This window comes from Dermochelys coriacea, chromosome 26 (assembly GCF_009764565.3).
Source record: "Dermochelys coriacea isolate rDerCor1 chromosome 26, rDerCor1.pri.v4, whole genome shotgun sequence".
Lineage (NCBI taxonomy): Eukaryota > Metazoa > Chordata > Testudines > Dermochelyidae > Dermochelys > Dermochelys coriacea.
The window spans coordinates 15,101,182-15,124,156 of NC_050093.1; positions in this window are offsets into that span (position 1 = coordinate 15,101,182).

Sequence of the window (22,975 nt, forward strand, 5' to 3'; positions counted from 1 at the left end):
AGTGTCAGAGCCAGGAAGAGAGCCCGGTTCTCCTGACTCCCAGCCCTTGTCCCTGCCTCAGTGGTGGATATGGCCCCCCCCGGATCCCGATTTGCTCATGAAGACTCAGTTTAACCTTGGGATAATTTTTCCCCTCCAAACCCAGAGGCTGGGCAGACCAGCGTCCACGGCCATGGGGGCAAAGCAGCATCTGTGAGCGTCAGGGCACCTAGAGATGCCTCCGAGGGATGGGCGCCGTCAGCTCACCTGTGCCAGCTCTCCCCATCCCCGCCCCCCAGCACATGGCAGCAACTGCTGGGCATGCCAGGAGGCCTCTGTTGCAGTCCCTTGTTTCTGGGTGCCTGGGTCCGCCTGGCCTAGTCACATCTGGCTGCACCGTTTTTCAGCCCTGGCTGGGGCCTGGGGGCCGCCTCTCCCTGCCGGAGACGCTGACCCTGCGTGGAGCTGGGCCCCATGCGATTGGAGCGGCCCCGGGCTGGGCAGGCGGGGTCAGGGGCTGAGGTTGGCAGAGCTCTAATTCCTGGGACACATGAGTGGGGAACAGCTTGGGGGAGGCTGGGGGGGGTTCCTCCCGACTGGGCTGTAGGTATGAGCTGGATCTGAGCCTGTGGAATGTGGGGGGGGGGCTGTGCTCCAAGGGGGAGACCCAGCCCCTCTGCTATGGGACGTGGGCAGCAGGGGGCTGGGGGTGGCAATTCCAGCCTATTAAACCCAGCTGCAGAGCGCCCCCGGCTGCCCCCTACGGCCCCTGCAGGAAAACCCCTGCAACCCCCTGTAATCCTCTCCCCATCCCACCCCATCGGGCAAGGCCCTTCGGGCTCAGCCATTAACCCCGCCCTGGGCTGGGGTGTGTGGTAGGTCTCGGGGGTCACACTCCTGCTGCCATGCTTTGGAGTAAGCTGAGAGCCTGCTCGGTCCCCCGCCCCATGCTGTGCCCAGCTCCCCCCATACCCACATCTGGCCGTGTGGGGACACAGCTCACCCCGCCCACATCTGGCTGGGGGGAGACACAGCTTGTCCTTCCGCAACACATACACACACCTGGCCAGGTGGGGACACAGCTTGCCCCTCCCCACATCTGGATGGGCGGGGACGCAGCTGGCAGCAGTGGCCTGCCCAGCTGCCTCTCAGTTCGAGGTAGGTACCTGCCAGCCCCCGCAGAGCCATGTCTGGGCTGTCTGTGGGCACAGCTCCCAGCTCTCCTGACCCTTTGGCCCTGCTGGAGCCTGACACTCCTGTGGGGCCATGTACCTGCCACCCACGCTCCGAGCACAGCTGGCTCCCAAAAAACAAAAGAGGAGAATGGGGGGGTCCCCTTGTCCGGAGCAGGCTGTTCTCCACGGCGGAGCCGGCCCAGACCAGAGCTGGGTGCACTGAGCCTGGAGACAGGAGATCTGACACATCCATCCGTGACCCACAGAGGGTGAGCGTTGGCATGAGCTTGGCTGCAGGTCCCTGCTATGGGGCTGGCATGGACGAGTGCCCCTCCCCCCATCTGCTGTCCGAGGGAAGGACCCCATCCCCTTCCTGGGGAGTGCAATGGGGAGCACATGGGGGGCAGCAGGGAATCTGCCCTCTGGACGAAGGTCATACGAGGCTGGGGTCCACTGCCCTGCCCGGACAGGACCCCACAGACCAGACCTGATGGGACCCTGCTGCCCAGCCCAGCCTGGACCAGCGCTGCCCAGTTGGGATCCCATGGACCCAGCCCATTTGGCTCTTTTGGGCAGGCCCAGTGGGTGCCAGAACCACGATTGGCCGGTTTCGCTCCCGGGCCGGGAGCGCGGCTGCAGCGCGACGCGCAGTTGGCTGAACCAGGCCAGCGCCCCGGGGGCCTCCAGCTCCGGAGCCCCTGGCTCCCCGGGATCTTTGTCTGTCTCCAAAGGGCTAAAGATAGAGGCGCTTAGCCACTAATCCCAGCTCTGCGGGGACGTAGCGCCACAGCCAGGCAGTGCAGCTCCCCGGCACGGCACTCGGCTCCCTGGGACTGGCCGCTGCGAACCACGGGGACACCGGGCGCACTGGGCTCTGTAAAGCCGCCTGCTGCTGGTCGCTCACAGGCAGCCTGCGGATCCCTGCAAGGGAGCCAGGACTCCTGGGTTCTAGCCCAGCTCTGGGAGGGGAGTGGGGATGAGTGGTTGGGGGGGGCAGCTGGGAGCCAGGACTCCTGGGTTCTATCCGTGGCTCTGGGAGGGGAGAGGGAGCATGTGGTTGGAGGTGGGGGGAATACAGACTGGGACTCAAGGCACCTGGGTTCTTTGCCTGACTCTGCCATTCCTTCCATCTGTGGCTACCCTGTGCCTCAGTTTCCCTGCCTGTGAAATGGGGATGCTGATACTGAGACACCCCCTGGAGTGGGAAGGGTTAAAAATGAATCTCTGTAAAGATCTCTCAGGCTTGTGGCTGGAGGATGCTACCTCAGGGCTATGTCTGGCTGGTGGTGACCCTCCCTCCAGCCCGGCGCTGCCCCCACAGCCTAGTGCCTCCACTTGGACTGCGGCGGGGGTGGGGTTAAGACCTGCCCAGGGGTGTCCGGACAGCGATCAGGTCCCCCCATGGACTGGGCTGAGGGAGGGACTCCAGGCCCTTGGCCCCGGGGTGGGGGCACAGGCAGCCAGGCCCCACTGTCCCTGTGCGCAGGAGGCTGCTGAGGGGATCCCCTTATGGGGGGCTCAATGGAGGTCCCTGCGCCAGGCAATGGGTGTTGTATTGGCACCTGCTGGAGTTCCCCAGGCTCTGGTGCCCCCCCACCTGGCAGGCTGCTGGGCACACAGGGTCTGCACGGCTGCGCTAGCCGGGGGCTCCCACAGGACATGGCACGAGTGCCCCGGGCCCCAGGCTGAGCCCCAGTGCCAGGAGCGTCAGCCATCTGGTGCCCGGTTTCTCCATCTCTGAGCTGGAGGCAGCTCGGGCTGCGGCATCAGAACCGTCACCCCCCAGGCACATCTAGGCCTGACACTGGCACCCCTCAGCCCAGCCAGAGCCAGGCCCAGGGGGCTGGAATAATGTGTATGGGGTGGGCAATTGAACCAAACAGCAAACCCTGGATAGAATGGAAACCACGTCCCGCTGGGGGGTGCGGCAGCCCCCGTAGTTCTAGCCCCTATGGCCCGGTCCCTCTGTGCCCCGAGCTCCCATCACACTACCCAAGTCCCGCCAGCACCCTCAGCCCTCCCGCCTTAGAGGGATGGGGTGGTGGGGCAGGAGCCATGGAAAGGGGGGGTGGGAAATGTGGGCAGAGGGGGTTAGGGTGTTTCAGCATGATGCCTTGGGGGAGCCACCTAGGGCCTGTGCCTCAGTTTCCCCACTGGGGATTGCACCTCCAGCCTGGAGGGCTGCATTTGCCAGGCTCTGCTTGGCCCCACACCAGTGCTCCATGGACTTGATGGGCACCAGCCTTGATCCCACCAAATGCTGCATCTCATGGGGCTGTGCCAACTCCCCTGCTGCCCTGTGCCCTTGGGTCCCACCATGCAGCCATCGGGGGCCCCATGCCCTCCTGCCTGCCCCGGGGCTGCCACGCAGGGCCCTGCCTGGCACTGCACCAAGCCCTGGCACAGCCCCCTGCTCTGCTTGGCCCCAACAGCCTGGCGGCTCTGTGGGCAGGTGGGGGCAGCATGCATGGGATGGCGTTTAGGGGGTTACCCATCAGCATGAGGGAGCCTGACCCCCCCACAGGTAGGACCCAGAAGGCAGCACACGGGAGCTCTCTGGCTGGGCGATCCTGCTAGGGTTTTCAACCAGAAAGTCCAGTCGAACAGGGGACCCGACAGTGTCCGGTTAAATCTACCGACCGGACGCCCTATGTCCAGTTACTGTGGGTGGGGGAGGCAGGGAGGTGCCGGGTCATCACCTGCACCAGCCCCTACCCAGCCAGGTCCGCTTCCTGCCTGAGTCGGGGGGCTGCAGGTCCCAGCCCCGGCTCCGCAAGCAAATCTGTCCTGACCCAGCGAGCAATGGGGGGGGGGTGGAGTGGATGGGGGCGGAGCCTCCGGGAAGGGGCGGGGCAGGGGAGGTTCCGGCACTGCTGCTGGCGTGTCTGGGTTTTTAAATAGTACCAAGTTGGCAACCTTAGGTCCTGCCCCAGAGGAACCCGGGTCCCTAGCACAGGGCAATGGGCATCTACACTGACTAGGGTGACCAGACAGCAAGTGTGAAAAATCGGGATGGGGTGGGGGGTAATAGGAGCCTATATAAGAAAAAGACCCCAAAATCGGGACTGTCCCTGTAAAATCGGACTCCGGTCAACCTAACAGGGACCCACGGCAGCAAGGCCGAGAGCTGGGGCTGCAGCCGCCCGACTCAGGCAGGAGGCGGCTCCGGCTGAGTCGGGGCTGGTGCAGGTGATGTGGGGGGGATCTCAGAGCCTGGCCCCCGCCCCCAGCCACTCCCTGCAGGCCCAGGCCGCTGGAGCCAGCCCTGCCCTCGGGACTTTCCCAGGGGAGCATTTAACCCTTAACTCCCCCTGGTCCCACTACTGGAGGGTCCTGCCCACGCAGGATTAATGCAGGCTGATGCCAGGACCGGCTCTGGCTCCCCTACAGAGCACATGGGGCCGCGCGTGTCTGTGTGCGCACGTTGTGCACATGTGTGTCTGGGCGTCTGCCTGGCTGCGAGTTGCTCTGCAAAGAGCCGGCTTTACAGCAGCTCTGAAGCTGTAATTTTCCCAACCCACAGAGCTGGGCTCCAGGCAGGCACTGGGCTCCACCCGGTGCCGCGTCCTGCCCAGAGCGCAGCGCCCCCTGCAGGCCACGTGCTCTAGAGCCCGGGCCTGTGGGAGCCCCCGCTCGGCAGGGAGGGTGTCTGCTGCAGCAGGCCTGGGGAGCTGAGCGAGCGCAGGGCTCTGCTGGGGTCCCCAGGGCTTCGAGAGCAGAGAGCACATCACAGAAGGGGGGCCAGGAGCATCCCCTGGCACAGATGGGGAAACTGAGGCACAGAGTGAGGAGGGCACTCAGCTGGGGCAGAGCTGGGAATAGGCTCCAGGTTGCCTGGCTCCCAGCCCCACCCACTGGACAGCACAGCTCTGGGGGGCTGTGCTGGTGAGCAGGACAGGGTGGCCATTACGCTGACTGACCGGCGCAGTGAGGGGTTAGCCCCACAGAGCCCCAGCAGCTGGTAGCATCTGCGGGGCAGGAGTGAGGGGAGAGGAGCCGGTGGAAAGGGGCTTTGGCCCAACTCAGCACCCCACAGCCCTCTCCCTCCAGCGTCCTGGTGCTACAGCCGCGCCCCAGCCACTGGCACTGCAGGCCCTTGCCCCACCGGGGCTGGCTGCGCCATAGGGGGCAGAGCGGGGCCACGGCTGAGGTGCGCTGCTCCATGGCCTCGGGGCTGGTTTGATGGAGGGGCATCCAGCAGCCACGGGCAATTTACCCTCCCCTCCCCCATGGCATGGTGGCTCCTGCCAATCCCCTGCAGCAGGATCTGGACTCGCGACCGTCTGGGCTGTACAGCTGAGCTCCCCGCAGCTCTCCTGGGCCCCACCTCAGCACAGCCCCCCCCACAGCGCCCCAAGGGCTTCCCCCACTGCCCATTGACCCCAAATGCACAGACACAGGGGACCCCTGCAGCCACCTCTGGGGTGGAGTCCAGCAGGCTTGGCACGGGATGAAGGGAACAGCCACATAGCGACCCCTGCTGGGTGCCCTGGGTCACGGCAGCTGCACCACAGGCCTCAGGGCTGCCTGGATGAGTGGCCTCTGGCAGCCCCACAGCAGGGGGACTCAGAGCGGATCCGGTTTAGTGGAGAGACCCGGTGTCACCCGCAGAGGGAGCGTGGCCTAGTGGCTGGAGCAGCCAGCAGGGAGCCAGGACACCTGGGTTCTCTTCCAGCTGACCTGCTGGGTGATTGTCGTGTCCCTTCTACCTGCCCCCCTGAATGGGCCCTTTGGGGCGTGCCTGGGGCCACTTGCAGGGACTGGAGCCGCTCACTGCTAGAGTCGCTCCGAGCCCTGGGGAGGGGGCAGGAACTCTGCAGTGAACAGCCCCGGCAACCCAGCCAGGCGGGGAAGGGGGGGCTCCAGGGTGGAAGCTAGACCCCCCCTCCAGGGACCAAGCTCTGCACCCGCCCTTGGGGCCAGTTCAGGCTGCTGCTGCAGCAGCTCCCTCAACCACCTCTGGAAATCACCTGGGGGGGGGGTAGGGTGGGACATGTTCCCTCTGCCCAGCAGGGAGCCTGGGCTGCCCCCCCCGACCCCATGCCAGGGCTCGGCCCCAGCCATACAAGGGGACCATGGTCCTTGCTTGAGCAGTGTCAGAGTTGTTCAGTATACCCCATTGTACACATGGGGAAACTGAGGCATAGGGCGAGAGAGAGACTTGTCTGAGGCCCCAGCAAATCAGTGGTGGAGCTAGGAGCAGAATCCAGGTGTCCTGGCTCCCAGGAGGAGGCTGTCGCTGAACCCCTGCCTGTGCCCTGCACCCCCACCCCACAGAACCCTGCTATGTGGGGGGAGGAGTAGTTGTAGCTGGGGGGGAGGGGCCTGGCAGCTGCTCCCCTAAGATCCTGTGCCCCAGGCAAATCCATGGGGCTGCAGCTACCGCCCCAGTCCTGCAGGCCCTGTGTGTGGCAGCCTGGCTCCTGCATGCTCCATCACGCTGAGATCCCAGCCCAGAGCCGTGACGCCGAGTCAGTGTCGGCCCTGCTTGCCCCCAAGCTCCCCCCAACCCCACCCCAAGGGAGTGGGAGCAGGTTGGGAGCTGCCACCCTGGGCAGCTGGAGAGGAGCCACGGCAGGCAGGGAAGGCGGGTGCTGCTGGCGCTTGGTAGACTGGAAGCTCCAGGATTGGGAAACGCCTGGTGTCCCAGGCTGGGAACAGCAGGAGGTTGCGGGACAGGAGTGAGGGGCACCAGCAGGGCTGGGGGGAACCCGGGGCTGGGCTGGCAGGGGGCTGCGGGGCGGGAGTGAGGGGCACCGGCGGGGCTGGGGGGAACCCGGGGCTGGGCTGGCAGGGGGCTGCGGGGCGGGAGTGAGGGGCACCGGCAGGGCTGGGCGAGGAAAGCTTGCCCGTCCTGCCCAGCGTTTCCCAGTGGCTGCCCTGGCCCCGGTTCCCAGCGCAGGCCCTGTGCCCGGGCAGTAGCAGGCTCTGGCACCCAGGAGCCAGGCAGAGGAGCTGTTAAGACAGTTCCCCAGGTGGGAGGAGGCTGCAGTCAGGCTCCATGGGGCCAGGGCTGGGCAGGCAGCAAATCCACAGCCCCTGCTCAGAGCCAGCCTCTCCTGGGCAGGCAGGGCCTGAGTCTCTGGCCATCTTGGCCCGGGGCAGGACAACTCCAGGGGCTGGGGAGGGGCAAAGGATACTGAGCACAGGCCAGGGAGCCACCACCCACCCCACTCAGAACTGGCCTCTGACCACAGCCCCACTCCCTGCCTCAGTTTCCCCATCTGCAAAGGGACAAGGGCTCAGCTCGTTAGCTACAGCATAGAGCAAGCCCAGCAGACACCAGCTCCTATCTTCTCCCCCCCCCCCATCAGCTGCCTGGGCCAAACTCCCCTCTTTTATACGGCTGGAGGGGTTTCCCAGCGATCTCTGCTCTTAAAGTGACAGCACCCCAACCCCCAGAGCCACAGAGCATGGCCAGGTCATTGGGGAATTAATTAAGCTGCAGAAGATGGAGCGGGAGGCTTTTAATGAAGCCAGGCCGGGCTGCAGATGGTTTGGTTCAGCGTTTCACTCTGTTAGGGTGACTAAATAGCAACTGTGAAAAATCGGGGTGGGGGGTGGGGGGTAATAGGCGCCTATATAAGAAAAAGCCCCAAATATCGGGACTGTCCCTATAAAATCGGGACATCTGGTCACCCTACATTCCGTAACGAAGAAAATCTCCTGAAATGTGTCTGGTTCGAATGGGCAAGACTTCGAGCGATTCAATGGCTCTGATCCAGCTTGAAAGGGGGGAAACCAATAAAGACAAATGAAAGTAACAAGCTGAATGTGTCTATTTGGGAGAGGAGAAAAATCAGAGAGATCAGCATTATCCACTGGGTGACGTATCGCTCTGGCAGCAGCTACTGCAGCCCCGACCGAGAAACCCCCCTGCCGGGGACCCTGCACCAAGCCCCAGAGCCCAGCACCCAGTCATGGGACCCTGCACCCAGCTCCAGAGCCCTGCATCCAATACGCAGAGCCCCGCATCCAGCACCCTGCACCCAGCTCCAGAGCCCTGCATCCAGCACGCAGAGTCCTGCACCCTGCACCCTGCACCCAGCCCTTGGCCCTGCACCAGCACCCTGCACCCAGCTCCAGAGCCCTGCACCCAGTACGCAGAGGCCCGCATCCAGCACCCTGCACCCAGTTCCAGAGCCCTGCACCCAGCACCAGGCCCTGCTCTCCGAGAGGCTTGGAGGGGCGGGAGCAGCAGGCCAGATGAGCAGGGGCCAGAGGGAGCAACCGGCCCAGCCTGGCGGGGTGACTGCTACTGGGGGGTGGGGAACATCCTGCAAGTGCCTCAGGTGGGTGGGGTTAGGGGGATCCCTTGGCAGCTCTCAGGGAGGGAGACCCCTTCGACTGCGGTGCCGTCCCCCAGGGCTTGGGCGCTTACAGCCAGGCCGGGCGCTGGAGGGCAGGACGCTGCCCTGGCTGGGTGGGGCTGGCGGGGAACGGGTGAGGAGGCTGCGTCTGTTCACATCCCACCTGCCAGCGGGGCTGGATCCTGCGGCGAGGGGTTAACTGGGGCAGGCTCTGCTGACTGGACCAGCAGGGCCCAGGGGGAAAGGAGGCCCCAGGGAGGGGGCTGAGCAGTGCAGAGGGAGGAGCCCTGGGGAGCCAGGCTGGCTGAGCGAATGCTGCCCCCAGGCTGGGTTTGCTGGCCCTGGTGGCAAGCAGAGCTGGGCTGGCAGAGGCCCCTGCCCACGGGCAGCGCTAGCAGCAGAAGTAGGCGGCCCATTGCCACACTGAAGCTGCCACGGGACAGCGTCCACGGCCCAGCCTGGGAGCTCGGCTGTGACTGCCCGGCCCTGCTCCACCCTTCCCGGGCAACAGCTCAGCACCCGGCACTGAGACTCCTGCAAGGCCCCAGAGCTGGCATGGAGCCAGCCTGGGCACAGAGAGAGTCTGTCCAGCTGCCCTGCTGCTGGGCGAGGCGGGGGCTGCCTGAAAGGGCCCCATTGACGGGAAATGCCACGAGGCAGCCGGGCCTCGCCCCCAGGCCTCTGCAGATGCCATCCAGGCCGGCAAGATGGGGGCGTCCGGCCAGGGCCCCAGGACATCACTGGGCTGTGATCACGGGGGACCTGGGGGTCCAAAATGCCGGCCGATGGGAGAATCCCCTGCCTCAGGCATCCCTCACCACGGAGCTTCCTGCCCATGCCAGCTGAGATCTAGGCCCCGCTGCGCTGGGCGCTGCACAGGCACGGGCAGATGCCGGGCGGGTGAAGGGGGCGCAGAGCGGGCAGGAAGCTGGCCTGAGGTCACCAGGCCAGGCAGCGACAGAGCTGGGAATAGAGCACGGCTCAAGCCTGGCACCCCCCCAGCTCTGCCGGTGCCCCTCACTCCCGACCCGCAGCCCTGCTAGCCCAGCCCTGGGCTCCCCCCAGCCCTGCCGCTGCTCCTCACTCTCAACCCGCAGCCCCCTGCTCGCCCAGCCCCGGGCTCCCCCCAGCCCTGCCGGTGCCCCTCACTCCCGACCCGCAGCCCCCTGCTAGCCTGGCCCTGCCCCCCACCAGCTCTGCCGGTGCCCCTCACTCCCGACCCGCAGCCCCTGCTAGCCCGGCCCTGCCCCCCACCAGCCCTGCCGGTGCCCCTCACTCCCGACCCGCAGTCCCCTACTAGCCCAGCCCTGGGCTCCCCCTAGCTCTGCCGGTGCCCCTCACTCCCAACCCGCAGCCCCTGCTAGCCCAGCCCTGCCCCCACAGCCCAGCCGGTGCCCCTCCCTCCCGACCCCCAGCGGGCGCTGCCCAGACCCTGACCGAGATCAGGGCCCCGCTGGGCCAGGACGTGCACAGATGCAGTGAGAGCCCGTCTGTTTACAACCCAAAGAGAATGATTGCTCTCCTGTAATATAACTCCTGACATAGGTGGCAAGTTATATGGGCCCGTGGAGCCCGTGCGCCACCAATATTCAGGACCGTGGGCCCAGCTCCACCAATATTTGGGCTTATATTTAATCAGAGCCGTCCTGTCCATAGGACAGATCCGGGCAACGGCCCCAGGCCCTGCGCTTTGGGGCCTCCGCACTTCAGGGGGACGTGGGGTCCAGGGCAGCCTGGGGGTTAGCAGGGGGCCTGGTGCCAGCAGCAGTGAGTGACCTGGCCCCAGCCCGCCTGTTCTCCTCTGCCCCCACTCCACCCCTTCCCCCAAGCTCCCGCCCCGCCCCTTTCTGGCTTTCGCCCCCTCCCCTGAGCGGCGCCCCCAGCTGGCTAACAGGGCTGCTCCCTTAGGCCAGCCAGGTGCTGGGTTGGCCCCCGGGTCGATGGGAGAACCTCGCTCCCCGCACCCCCAACTATACTCCCAGCCCCACCAACCCCCACCCCACACACCCCGCATTAGGTCACTAGACCAACCCCCTGTTGGCTGACATACACAGGGGGGCGGGATGTTTCCTCCAGCACTGCCCAAGATCTGTCCCGTCAATTAACCCTTTCAGCACTGCCACACAACGGGAGGGGGCAGCCTAGAGGCACCTCCCCATCTGCTCTCAGGAGCCCCCGGGACACGCTGCTTGGGGCTCAGAGGCCATGTTCCTGTGTGGGCAGAGGCCTGGCGCTCTCATTACACCCATCCCAGCAAAGTGTCTCTGCCTGGCCAGCTGCAGCTCGATGCCCCAGCCTGGCCCCTGCCCGTGCTCCCCGTTCCAGCATCCTCCGGCAGACGGAGCCGGCTACAGATTCTCTCTGTGTTGTGGCAGAGGGAGCGTGGCTCCTAGCCAGGACACCCACCTGCCCCTCCCCTCTGGGCACCCTCCAGCTCAGAGCCCTTCACACCCACGCCCTGAGGGGCTGCAAGGGTAGGAACCTCGAGCCCAGGTTACGGAGGTGGAAACTGAGGCACAAAGAGATGACTTGACTCACCCAGGATACCCAGTGAGCCAGTGCACAGCTAGGAACAGAACCCAGGAGTCCTGACTTCAAGTCCTGTCTGCTCTAACCCACTAGACCCCACTCCCCTCCCACAGCTGGGGAGAGAACCCAGGAGTCCTGACACCCAGCCCTGCTCTAACCATTAGACATGCTGCATCCCAGCTGTTGTGGGTAGCTAGGCCAGCCTGCTGCTTTGGCCAGTATCCTCCCAGAGGCTGCACAGTGGGGTGCAGCCAGGAATACCCCGAGTCTGGGCAGGGTTCAGTCACGGGGCTGATTACAACCAGCTCATTGCACGTGGTCCTGAAACTCCCCCCACCCCCCATCTCTGCCCCGCCGTGGGGTTCCCCCATTGCCCGGTGCCTGCTGTCTGGGCTGTCTTAGGGTCACATCTCTCCCTTCTGGACCTGTCTGGTGAGCGGTGGGTGTTTGAACACGTGCCCTTTCCATCCATGCCAGGTTAGCCGTGCCAGTGCAGTGTTGGGCAGGAGTGCTGGGGAGAGAGCCCACGAGCCAATCGCAGAGTCCCCTGGCTGCTGGGCAGCAGTGGGGGCAGGGGCGCGCCCCATGGCCCTGTTCTGGATGCAATGAGTCAGAGCCCCTGTAGTACCTGTGGGGATTCTCACAGGCTCAGGGGGCCGCAGCCCCTGGTGTGGGAGCAGGAGGAGGTGGGTGCTGGTGCCAAGAGCTCTAGGCAGTTGCAAACAGGCACAGTTTGGTTATCCATACAGTAGGGATGGGGAAGAGACAGTGATTTTACTGCCCCCCCCGCCAAGATGTTGTGGTTTGGGCCCCTGGTCACCCCACGTTTATTAACCACACACGTGGCCCTGAGCTCGGTCCCCTCCCAGCCCCCGGTAGCTCTGCTGTCAGGCAGGGCAGCCTGTCAGCCTGCGCATGGCCGCGGGGAGGCAGGACTCCTGGGTTCCATCCCTGGCTCTCCCAATATCCCCTAGCAAGTCACTGACTTCCCCTCCCTGCGCCCCAGCGCCCCCCGGGACGGGCCAGCAGCAATGATCACCTGGCTCTCCGCCAAGGTCAGGGGCATTGGCCCCATTTTACAGCTGGGGAAAGCTCCTCCACACAGTGCTCCGACGGGAGCTGTCCCAGGACCCCGCGGGACTGAGCGGCCGAGTTCTGCCCATGTTCCTGTTGGGGCCCCTGCACCCCACCCACAGCAGGGTTACCCCAGGATTTCCCTCCCCGGCTGGTCCGGGCGGAGCCAGACTGCGAGCGGCATTCCCCCTGCGCCACGCAAGTGATCCGAAACGACAGCGCGACTGGGGCCGTCCAGACGGGCTGCCCTGGCCAAGCGCAACACGCTGGTGTGGAGACAGCAGCCCCCAGGCCAGGGGGACGCAGCATCACTCCCACCCGTCGGCACATGGAACGGACGCTGTGCCCCATCCCCAAGCCGTGGCGAGGGGAGTCATTGAGGCGGGCAATTTGGCTGGTGGGGTCTGTTGGACTGGGGACCACCTCCTGGGGCAGGTCTGGCAGCCTGGAGCTTGGGACAGTGGCAGCTGGGCTGGGCAGCTCGCTGGGGAGCAGACGGCAGGGGGCAGCCCTGCCATGGGTCACCCCACCTCTGCAGAGCCGCTCCCTGGGGAACAGGCCTGCCCCAGTCCCCAGGGAGATAGAGGAGTGGGGCCTGGCGTCTCCATGCCTGCTGGGGTGCAGTGAGAAGATGGGGTTCTGGCAGAGGTCCCAGCACAGCAGCCAAGCCGATGGGATCGGTGGCAGCAGGGGAACGAGCTGTCCAAGGCCCAGACCAGCCAGACTGGGTCTGAGGATCCTGGGGGGTCAGCCCACTTGGGGGGGTGAATCCCAAGAGGGCTGGCCTCACACAAACCTCACTGACCCCCATGGCTCTGAGCAAGGGTCGGGCTGGCCAGAGCCTCTGTGCCATGGGGCCAGGCAGGACTGTGGGCAGAGGACAGGGCCCCTCTCTCTGCAGTGGATGGCAGGAGGTGGGATCCCGCTAGATGGGCCAGGGCCGGTAGGGCAGGAAATGGACTAGTTGACCATGCAGAAGCTTTCTCCCCACGGCCGTCCACCCCGCTGGGGGAAGGGAGCAAACCCACGGGACTGGCCTCAGCGGGACCGCAAGTCATGTTCCTGTCCCCCCATGCAAAACATCCCCATGGCCCCAGGGCTGGGGGCACTGGGCGCAGCCACCGAGGATGGAGCTCGGCTGTTCTCAGTGGTGGCAGATGACAGAACAAGGAGCAATGGTCTCAAGTTGCAGTGGGGGAAGGTTTAGGTTGGATATTAGGAAAAACTTTTTCACTAGGAAGGTGGTGAAACACTGGAATGGGTTACCTAGGGAGGTGGTGGAATCTCCTTCCTTAGCGGTTTTTAAGGTCAGACTTGACAAATCCCTGGCTGGGATGATTTAGTTGGGGATTGGTCCTGCTTTGAGCAGGGGGTTGGACTAGATGACCTCCTGAGGTCCCTTCCAACTCTGATATTCTATGATATGTGCCTCAGTTTCCCCTACCCATTCGCCTGCCAGGAAGTGTCTCACTACATGTCTACACAGCAACTAGCACCAGCTCCATTGATGTGACACCCAACTGGATGCAGAAGGTGCCCCCTGCTGGACCCCCTAGGAAGATCCCCTCTGCCCAGCCCGAGTGGCACAGCTCTCTGCCAGGCTGCCTCTGGCGATGGGCTAACAGTGCCATGGGGCTCTCGCCCATTTTGTGCGTGTGCAGCCTGATGGAATAAGAGAGTTAGTGAGAAGAACAACAAACCCTCCCCCAGCCCTGGCCCCATGCCCGGGGGCTGAGCCCAGCTCCCACACAGACAAATAACACTAAACTCCAAATAACCCCTCGGCACCAGGTCTAATTACGCAGGGAGCTGGGCCAGCAGCCAAGGGGTGCGGCCGGGAGATCCAGCACAGGCTGCGGGGCAGGGGCTGGCAGGGGGACTATGCAGCAGGATTCTTCAAGCTTAATTGGCTAATATCAGATTCCTTTGGCAGCACCCAAGGTGCTAATTGGAAAAACGCCCCCCGCCCCCGCCATCTCGGGGGAACTGTCAGCAGCCTGGAGCTAGGCAGCAGGTTGGGGTTACAGAGGTCGGTGCTACCCGGGGCTTTGTAAGCGACCCATTAACCCTCGTGCCCCCCCAGCGAAGCAGCATAATCCCTGTTCTGCAGTCCAGGAAACTGAGGCATGGAGGGAGAAGGGCTGAGCCCCAGGTGGTGTAGCCGGTCAGGACCAGAACCCAGGAGTCCTGGCTCTCAGACAGCATGGGCTGGAGGACTTGAGTTCCTGAGTTCTGTTCCCAGCTCTGTCACTGAGGGAACTTGGGCAAGTCTCTGTGCCTCGGTTTCCCCATCTCTACCAGTGGAATAATAATAGCTCCCTGCTTCGTGGGGCTATGCAGCGGGTTAATCGGTTAATGGCCGTAAAGTGTCAAATAGCCCATTAGATAACTGCGAAGTATTGTTGTTTCCCAGGATGGTGAGGGTGGGGGTCTACTCAAGTTATCCCAATGACTGCCATGCAGCTGAGTGTTTGTACTAACTTGATCAGCAGAGACACAGCTGATGGCTGTCATACAGGTGGTCACTAGGTTTCAGAGTTAACATCCCACTGAGATGAACAGGAAGGGATGGCACCACTCCAAGCATCCGTCTGTCGGCCAGCTCTGCAGTGAGTCCCAGCTGGGACAGTTTTTTTCACAACCACAAGGGGTAAGGACTTAATTTGGGTTGGAACCTGGAATTCAGCAGACCCGACCCAGCGGCTGGTGTCTGCAGCGGCCCCAGCAGGCAGGATGGGAAGCCACAAGCACAGCAGCTGCCCCAGTGCAGCCAGCTGGGCCAGCTCCATCCCACCATGCCCTGCAGTGGGGCTACTCACCTCCCCCCATGAGCCTCCACTCTGGGTGTAACAGAGCTGCCCTCACCCTGTGCCGGGGGTGGAGTCTCTGGCCGCGCTCCCTCGCTGCTGATCTGGGCCTTGTGGGCAAACAGTTTTTAACTCCCAGTCAGCAAGCTGGGGAGACATGGGGCGGTGGGGTGGAGAAGCCATGCCACCTGTCTGGGGCTCCCTCCTCTTTGGCATGACCCAGGAGCCTCTGGGACTGAATGCCCACTCACCCATAATCCAGTGGGGCCTGGCCCAGCCCCATCCTCCCATCCCCTGTTACCCAGAATCCCCTGGGGCCCTGCCCACTCATAAGAACAGCCAGACTGGATCAGACCAAAGGTCCATCTAGCCCAGTGTCCTGTCTGCAGATAGAAAAGGAGGACTTGTGGCACCTTAGAGACTAACAAATTTATTAGAGCATAAGCTTTCGTGAGCTACAGCTCACTTCACACGAAAGCTTATGCTCTAATAAATTTGTTAGTCTCTAAGGTGCCACAAGTACTCCTTTTCTTTTTGCGAATACAGACTAACACGGCTGCTACTCTGAAACCTGTCTGCAGATAGTGGCCAGTGCCAGGTGCCCCAGAGGGAATGAACAGAACAGGGAATCATCACGTGATCCATCCTCTGTTGCCCATTCCCAGCTTCTGGAAAACAGAGGCTAGGGACACCATCCCTGCCCAGCCTGGCTAATAGCCATTGATGGACCTGTCCTCCATGAACTTATCTAGTTCTTTTTTGAGCCTTGTTATGTTCTTGGCCTTCACAACACATTTGGCAAGGAGTTCCACAGGTTGACGTGCATTGTGTGAAGAAATACTTCCTTTTGTTTGTTTTAACCAGCTGCCTATTAATTTCAGTTGGTGACTCCTAGTTCTTGTTGCATCCGATGAAGTGAGCTGTAGCTCACAAAAGCTTATGCTCAAATAAATGCCACAAGTACTCCTGTTCTTTTTCATAGTTCTCGTGTTATGAGAAGTAGTAAACAACACGTCCTTATCTACTTTCTCTACCCCCGTCATGATTTTATAGACCTCGATCATCTCCCCCCTTAGTCGTCTCTTTTCCAAGCTGAAAAGTCCCACTCTTATTAATCTCTCCTCATACGGAAGTCGTTCCATCCCCCTAGTCATTTTTGTTGCCCTTTTCTGAACCTTTTCCAATTCCAATAGATCTTTTTTGGGATGGGCCACCACATCTGCAAGCAGTATTCCAGATGTGGGCATAGCATGGATTTACAGAGAGACAACATGATATTTTCTGTCCTATTATCTATTCCTTTCTTAATGATTCCCAGCATTCTGTTCTCATTTTTGACAACCGCTGCACATTGAGTGGATGTTTTCAGAGAACTCTCCACAATGACTCCAAGATCTCTTTCTTGAGTGGTAACAGCTAATTTAGACCCCATCGTTTTATATGTATAATTGGGATTATGTTTTCCAATGTGCATTACTTTGCATTTATCAACACTGAATTTCATCTGCCATTTTGTTGCCCAGTCACTCAGTTTTGTGAGATACTTTTGTAGTTCTTGGCCATCTGCCTGGATCTTAACTATCCTGAGTAATTTTGTATCATCTGCAAATTTGCCACCTCACTGTTTACTCCTTTTTCCAGATCATTTATGAATATATTGAGTAGGACTGGTCCCTGAAGAGACCCCTGGGGGACACCACTATTTACCTCCCTCCATTTTGAAAACTGACCATTTATTCCTACTCTTTGTTTCCTATCTTTTAACCAGTTACCAATCCATGAGAGGACCTTCCCTCTTATCCCACGGCAGCTTACTTTGCATAAGAGCCTTTGGTGAGGGACCTTGTCAAAGGCGTTCTGAAAATCTAAGTACACCATATCCATTGGATCCCCCTTGTCCACATGCTTGTTGACCCCCTCAAAGAATTCTAGTAGATTGGTGAGGCATGATTTCCCTTTACTAAAACCATGTTGACTCTTCCTCAACAAATTATGCTCATCTATATTTCTGACAATATTGTTCTTCATTATAGTTTCAAACAGTTTGCCCGGTACCGAAGTCAGGCTTACAGGCCTGTAATTGCTGGGATCACCTCTGGAGCCCTTTTTAAAAATTGGCATCACGTTAGCTACCCTCCAGTCATCTGGTACAGAAGCTGATTTAAATGATAGGTCACAGACCACAGTTAGTAGTTCTGCAATTTCACATTTGAGGTCCTTCCGAACTCTTGGGTGATACCATCTGGTCCTGGTGACTTATTGCTGTTTAATTTATCAATTTATTCCAAGACCTCCTCTAATGATACCTCAATTTGGGACAGTTCCTCCGATCTGTCACCTAAAAAGAATGGCTCAGGTTTGGGAATCTCCCCCACATCCTCAGCCGTGAAGACCGATGCAAAGAATTAATTTAGTTTCTTCGCAATGGCCTTATCGTCCTAGAGTGCTCCTTTAGCGTCTCGATCGTCCAGTGGCCCCACTGGTTGTTTAGCAGGCTTCCTGCCTCTGATGCACTGAAAAAAAAATTTGCTATTACTTTCTGAGGGTATATCTACACTACAAAATGAGGTCGAATTTATAGAAGTCGGTTTTGTAGAAAGTGTTTTTATTCAGTCGATTGTGTGTGTCCCCACACAAATGCTCTAAGTGCATGTAGTCGGTGGACTGTGTCCACTGTACCGAGGCAACCGTCGCCTTCGGAGCATTGCACTGTGGGTAGCTATCCCACAGTTCCTGCAGTCTCCACTTCCCATTTGAATTCTGGGTAGAAATCCCAGTGCCTGATGGGGCTAAAACATTGTCGCGGGTGGTTCTGGGTACATATCGTCAGGCCCCCTTCTCTACCTCCCTCCGTAAAAGCAAGGGCAGACAATCGTTTTGCGCCTTTTTCGTGAGTTATCTGTGCAGACACCATACCACGGCAAGCATGGAGCCTGCTCAGCTAACCGTCACCGTATGTCTCCTGGGTGCTGGCGGATGTGGTACTGCATTGCTACACAGCAGCAGTTTATTGCCTTCTGGCAGCAGGCAGTGCAGTATGACTGGTAGCCGTCGTCGATGTAGACCTGGGTGCTCTTTTAACCGGGCACCTGGGCAAACATGGGAGTGACTCAGCCAGGTCATTTCCCTTGTTTCATCTCATGGCAATTGAGTCCTACCGGCAGTGCACTGTCTTTTAATCTGCAGCCAGCAGAAGATGATGGCCAGCAGTCATACTGCACCGTCTTCTGCCGAGCACCCAGGAGGTGACGATGGCTAGCGGTCGTACTGCACAGTCTGCTGCCAGCAAGATGTATAAAGATAGATGAAGTGGCTCAAAACAAGAAATAGACCAGATTTTTTTGTATTCATTTTCCCTTCCCTCCCTCCGTGAAATCAATGGCCTGCTAAACCCAGTTTTGAGTTCTATCCTTGAGAGGGCCATTCAGTTTCTCGCAAAGCCACCCCATTTGTTGATTTTAATTCCCTGTAAGCAACCCTGTAAGCCATGTCGTCAGTTGCCCCTCCCTCTGTCAGAGCAACGGCAGACAATCGTTCCGCGTCTTTTTTCTGTGCAGACGCCATACCACGGCAAGCATGGAGCCCGCTCAGATCACTTTAGCAATTAGGAGCACATTAAACACCATTTGCATTATCAAGCAGTATATGCAGCACCAGAACCTGGCTAAGTGAAACTGGGAGAGTAGATGACGTCACTGCGGTGACGAGAGTGATGAGGACATGGACACAGACTTCTCTCAAAGCACAGGCCATGGCAATGTGGGCATCATGGTGCTAATGGGGCAGGTTCATGTGGTGGAACGCCAATTCTGGGCTCGGGAAACAAGCACAGACTGGTGGGATCGCATAGTGTTGCAGGTCTGGGACGATTCCCAGTGGCTGCGAAACTTTCGCATGCATAAGGGCACTTTCAAGGAACTTTGTGACTTGCTTTCCCCTGCCCTGAGGCGCAAGAATACCAAGATGAGAGCAGCCCTCACAGTTGAGAAGCGAGTGGCGATAGCCCTGCGGAAGCTTGCAACACCAGACAGCTACCGGTCAGTCAGGAATCAATTTGGAGTGGGCAAATCTACTGTGGGGGCTGCTGTGATGCAAGTAGCCAACGCAATCAAAGATCTGCTGCTATCAAGGGTAATGACCCTGGGAAATGTGCAGGTCATAGTGGATGGCTTTGCTGCAATGGGATTCCCTAACTGTGGTGGGGCCATAGATGGAACCCATATCCCTATCTTGGCACCGGAGCACCAAGCCAGTGAGTGCATAAACCACAAGGGGTACTTTTCATTAGTGCTGCAAGCACTGGTGGATCACAAGGGATGTTTCACCTACATCAACGTGGGATGGCCAGAAAAGGTACATGACGCTTGCATCTTCAGGAACTCTGGTCTGTTTCAAAAGCTGCAGGAAGGGACTTTCTTCCCAGACCAGAAAATAACCATTGGGGATGTTGAAATGCCTATAGTTATCCTTGGGGACCCAGCCTACCCCTTAATGCCATGCCTCATGAAGCCATACACAGGCAGCCTTGACAGTAGTCAGGAGCTGTTCAACTACAGGCTGAGCAAGTGCAGAATGGTGGTAGAATGTGCATTTGGACGTTTAAAAGCGCGCTGGCGCAGTTTACTGACTTGCTTAGACCTCAGCGAAACCAGTATTCCCACTGTTATTACTGCTTGCTGTGCGCTCCACAATATCTGTGAGAGTAAGGGGGAGACGTTTATGGCGGGGTGGGAGGTTGAGGCAAATCGCCTGGCTGCTGGTTACGCACAGTCAGACACCAGGGCGGTTAGAAGAGCACGGGAGGGTGCAGTGCACATCAGAGAAGCTTTGAAAACCAGTTTCATGACTGGCCAGGCTACGGTGTGAAAGTTCTGTTTGTTTCTCCTTGATGAAACCCCCCGTCCCTTGGTTCACTCTACTTCCCTGTAAGCTAACCACCCTCCCCACCTCCCTCTGATCACCACTTGCAGAGGCAATAAAGTCATTTTTGCTTCACATTCATGCATTCTTTATTAATTCATCACACAAATAGAGGGATAACTACCAAGGTAGCCCAGGAGGGGTGGTGGAGGAGGGAAGGAAAAGACCACACAGCACTTTAAAAGTTTAAAACTTTAAAACTTATTGAATGCCAGCCTTCTGTTGCTTGGGCAATCCTCTGGGGTGGAGTGGCCAGGTAGCCGGAGGCCCCCACACCGCGTTCTTGGGCGTCTGGGTGAGGAGGCTATGGAACTTGGGGAGGAGGGCAGTTGGTTACACAGGGGCTGTAGCAGCAGTCTGTGCTCCTGCTGCCTTTCCTGCAGCTCAACCATACGCTGGAGCATATTAGTTTGATCCTCCAGCAGCCTCAGCATTGAATCCTGCCTCCTCTCATCACGCTGCTGCCACCTTTCAGCTTCGATCCTCTCTTCAGCCTGCCACTTACTCTCTTCAGCCTGCCACCTCTCCTCCCGGTCATTTTATGCTTTCCTGCACTCTGACATTGTCTGCCTCCACACATTTGTCTGTGCTCTGTCAGTGTGGGAGGACAGCATGAGCTCAGAGAACATTTCATTGCAAGTGCATTTTTTTCACCTTCTAATCTTCGCTAGTCTCTGGGAAAGAGAAGATCCTGTGATCCTTGAAACACATGCAGCTGGTGGAGAAAAAAAAAGGGACAGTGGTATTTAAAAAGACACATTTTATAGAACAATGGGTACACTCTTTCACGGTAAACCTTGCTGTTAACATTACATACATAGCACATGTGCTTTCATTCCAAGGTAGCATTTTGCCTCTCCCCAGTGCTTGGCTAGCCCCTCCACCCTTCCCATGGCTAACAGCGGGGAACATTTCTGTTCAGCCACAGGCAAACAGCCCAGCAAGAACGGGCACCTCTGAATGTCCCCTTAAGAAAAGCACCCTATTTCAACAGGTGACCATGAATGATATCACTCTCCTGAAGATAATACAGACAGATAAAGAACGGATGTTGTTTGAACATCAAACTGCAATGCTTTGTTCTACAATGATTCCCGAGTACATGCTACTGGCCTGGAGTGGTAAAGTGTCCTACCATGGTGGATGGAATAAGGCTGCCTTCCCCAGAAACCTTTTGCAAAGGCTTTGGGAGTACATCCAGGAGAGCCGCGAATGCCAGGGCAAATTAATCATTAAACATGCTTGCTTTTAAACCATGTATAGTATTTTAAAAGGTACACTCACCAGAGGTCCCCTCTCTGCCTGGCAGGTCCGGGATGCAGCCTTGGGTGGGTTCAGGAGGTACTGGCTCCAGGTCCAGGGTGAGAAATAGTTCCTGGCTGTTGGGAAAACCGGTTTCTCTGCTTGCTTGCTGTGAGCTATCTACAACCTCATCATCATCATCTTCCTTGTCCCCAAAACCTGCTTCCGTGTTGCCTCCATCTCCATTGAAGGAGTCAAACAACACGGCTGGGGTAGTGGTGGCTGAACCCCCTAAAATGGCATGCAGCTCATCATAGAAGCAGTATGTTTTGGGCTCTGACCCGGAGCAGCTGTTTGCCTCTCTGGTTTTCTGGTAGGCTTGCCTCAGCTCCTTAAGTTTCACGCGGCACTGCTTTGGATCCCTGTTATGGCCTCTGTCCTTCATGCCCTGGGAGATTTTGACAAATGTTTTGGCATTTCGAAAACTGGAACAGAGTTCTGATAGCACGGATTCCTCTCCCTATACAGCAATCAGATCCCGTACCTCCCGTTCGGTCCATGATGGAGCTCTTTTGTGATTCTGGGACTCCAACATGGTCACCTCTGCTGATGAGCTCTGCATGGTCACCTGCAGCTTGCCACGCTGGCCAAACAGGAAATTGAAATTCAAAAGTTTGCGGGCCTTTTCCTGTCTACCTGGCCAGTGCATCTGAAATGAGAGTGCTGTCCAGAGCGGTCACAATGGAGCACTCTGGGATAGCTCACGGAGACCAATACCGTCTAATTGTGTTCACAGTGCCCCACATTCGACCCAGCAAAGCTGATTTCAGTGCTAATCCCCTTGTCGGGAGTGGAGTAAGGAAATCGATTTTAAGAGCCCTTTAAACCAAAAAAAAGGGCTTCGTCGTATGGACGGGTGCAGGGTTAAATCAATTTAACGCTGCTAAATTTGACCTCAACTCCTAGTGTAGACCAGAGCTGAGGCTTTGGCTAACTGTTCCTCAAATTCTTTTTGGCCTTCCTAATTGTATATTTACACTTCATTTGGCAGAGTTTATGCTCTTTCTATTTTCCTCACAAGGATTTAACTTCCACTTTTTAAAAGATGCCACTCCTATCGCTTCAGCCCGTTACCCAGAATCCCCTGGGGCCCTGCCCACCCCATGGCCCCAGCCCATTACCCAGAATCCCCCAGGGCCCTGCCTACCACATGGCCCCACCCCATTACCCAGAATCCCCCATGGTCCGGCCCACCCTATGGCCCCAGCCCATTACCCACCATCCCCCTGACCCCAGCACATTACCCAGAATCCCCTGGGGGCTCTGCCCACCCCCTGGCCCCAGCCAATTACCCAGAATCTCCAGGGGCCCCGCCCACCCCCTGGCCCCAGCCCGTTACCCAGAATCTCCAGGGGCACCGCCCACCCCCTGGCCCCAGCCCATTACCCAGAATCCCCAGGGGCCCCGCCCACCCCCTGGCCCCAGCCCGTTACCCAGAATCCCCAGGGGCCCCGCCCACCCCCTGGCCCCAGCCCATTACCCAGAATCCCCAGGGGCCCCGCCCACCCCTCTGGCCCCAGCCCGTTATCCAGAATCCCCAGGGGCCCCGCCCACCCCCTGGCCCCAGCCCATTCCCAGAATCTCCAGGGGCCCTGCCCACCCCCTGGCCCCAGCCCGTTACCCAGAATCCCCAGGGGCCCCGCCCACCCCTCTGGCCCCAGCCCGTTACCCAGAATCCCCAGGGGCCCTGCCCACCCCTCTGGCCCCAGCCCGTTACCCAGAATCCCCAGGGGCCCCGCCCACCCCCTGGCCCCAGCCCATTCCCAGAATCTCCAGGGGCCCTGCCCACCCCCTGGCCCCAGCCCGTTACCCAGAATCCCCAGGGGCCCCGCCCACCCCTCTGGCCCCAGCCCGTTATCCAGAATCCCCAGGGGCCCCG